The sequence below is a fragment of the Berghia stephanieae genome, chromosome 7, assembly GCF_034508935.2.
Source record: "Berghia stephanieae isolate SIO BIC M18660-M18661 chromosome 7, UCSD_Bste_1.3, whole genome shotgun sequence".
In the NCBI taxonomy this organism is placed as follows: domain Eukaryota; kingdom Metazoa; phylum Mollusca; class Gastropoda; order Nudibranchia; family Aeolidiidae; genus Berghia; species Berghia stephanieae.
In genome coordinates, this window is record NC_088366.1 from 8,361,958 (window position 1) to 8,364,457 (window position 2,500).

Consider the following 2,500-nt stretch of genomic DNA (forward strand, 5'->3'; position numbering starts at 1 on the left):
TCGTAAAGGGACCGAGGCAGATCCTGGGTCATCATCATCATTGCCTTTTTCACCCTGGGTCAGGGTATAGGCCACAGACAAACAGTTTCCATCCTTCTCTATCCTGAGCCAACTTTTTTATCTCATTCCAGGTCTTACCACTTTTCTGTATATCAGCTTCTTTAATTCTTCTCCATGTTCCTCGTGGCCTTCCCCTTGATCTTCTGCCATGAGGGTTCCAGTCCAATACTTTCTTTGTTATAGTTGAGTCATTCTTTCTAAGCGTGTGTCCAATCCACCTCCATCGTCTTCTTCCTATATCCTCTCCCACTGGTTTCTGCTGTGTTCTTTTCCATACTTCTTCATTTTTTATTCTATCCATCCATTTTATTCTGAGTAGCTTACGCATGCACCTGTTTACGAAAATCTGTACCCTCCTTATACATGCCTGTGATGCGTTCCAAGTTTCACATCCATACAGTAGGACAGACTTCACGTTTGAGTTGAAAAGTCTTAGCTTTAGTTGAAGGGAGATATCTTTAGTTCTCCAAACTCTGTTCAAAGATGTGAATGCAGCCTGTGCCTTTCCTATTCGTGCTTTCACCTCTGCTTCCGTGCCTCCATCCTTGTCAATTATACTTCCGAGATAGCAGAAAGTGTCTATATCTTCGAGTTCTTGATCTTTTACTTTGATCTGCTCCCTTTGACGCGTACCTATCCTCAAGACCTTTGACTTTGCAGGGTGAATTCTAAGACCAATTGATTCCGAGAGGCTGTTTATAATTGTGGTTTTTGCTTGCATCTGGTCCTGGGTGTGGGACAAAAGAGCCAGATCATCTGCAAAATCCAGATCATCCAACTGTGTCCAGGGGTCCACTGTATCCCATTTCTTCTCCCTTTGGAGGTTTCCTTCATTAGCCATCAATGGCAAGGATGAACAGGAATGGAGAGAGCAAGCATCCCTGCTTGACACCAGTCTTAATTTCAAAGCTGTCAGTAAGCTGATCTTCATGTACAACCCTGCAACTTGATCCTTCATACATTTCCTTAATGAGGTTTACTATCTTTTCAGGGAGTCCATAATGTGCCAGAATTTTCCACAATGCTGCTCTGTCAATACTGTCGAAAGCCTTCTCGTAATCCAGAAAGTTGACAATAAGAGGAGAGTTCCATTCTATAGACTGTTCCACTATGACTCGCAGAGAGGCAATCTGGTCGGTGGTTGAACGGTTTTTCCGAAAACCTGCCTGTTCGTCCCGCAATTTAGCATCTGTTGCATTCTTAATTCTCTCTAAAATAATACGGTTAAAAACCTTTCCTGGGATAGAAAGAAGAGTGATGCCTCGATAATTATTACAATTACTGAGGTCCCCTTTCTTTGGAAGCTTGATAAGATGTCCTTCCTTCCAATCATTTGGGAATATCCCGTCATTCCAGATTCTCTCAAATAGTGGGTGCAGGGCCTCAGCATTTCTTTCCGCATCAACTTTTAGAGCCTCCGGTGGAATCTGGTCTGGTCCAGCAGCTTTCCCCCTTTTCATCTTGTTAATGGCACCCACAATCTCTGCTATCGATGGTGGATCACAGCTAATTGGTAGCTCATTCCTTGCAGGCAAAATTTCTGGCTGGTTGTCTGGTGGTGGTCTGTTCAGAAGGCAGTTGAAAATAGTGCCGCGCTGAGGACCGGTCCCGGTCCCACGGTCTTTTAGCTGTGAACCGGGGATCGGTCCCATAGTGAAGACCGGCGGCGGTCCTCACTTCTTATCACCTTTCAACTAGTGCCGCGCTGAAGACCGGTCTGATCACCTTCGGTCTCGCGCCATAGCCTAGGCAACTTGTCAATGACTTGTTGTAGCAGACCATAAAATGTATCTTTGTCCTCATCTGTTGCATCATTTGTTGGGGCATAGATCTATACAATGTTCATGCTGATCTTCTTACTCCGTGTTGTAAAGGACGCCATGATGATCCTTTCTCCGCATTGTTCCTATCCTCTCAGTGACTTCTGGGCAAACTTGCTTAGAATTATTCCTACTCCCTGTGTATGAATCCCGTCCCCTCTCCCTGAATATAAAATCTTCTCCCCAGACTTGAGGTGTTTCTGTCCGGATTGTATCCAGTGGGTTTCGCTTACTCCAAGTATATGCAGCCTGTATCTTCTCATCTCAGTCACAACTTGAGAGCTTTTTCCTGCTTCATACATGGTGCGAACGTTCCACGACGCAATTCGAAGCTGCTTGTTTGGCGAAGACGTCATCGGGTCAGCAGAGTCCTTTCGGCTTTGTCTGTTGTCCTTCATAAATTCTGTAATTCCAGAAACTCTTCGGTCGCCCAAGCTAAAAAAAGGATTTAGTTTGTCTGTCTGTGTTTCTGTAACGGTTTGAGTTTAACGGAAAGGGTGTTAACCCTTTGCCAACCCCCAACCTGGAGGACCAGGTGACTCAAAGATGGGGGAGTCACATACCATTAGTCGCCTTTTACGACACGCTGGCTTGGCGTTGGGCTATTCTTGACCCTCTCA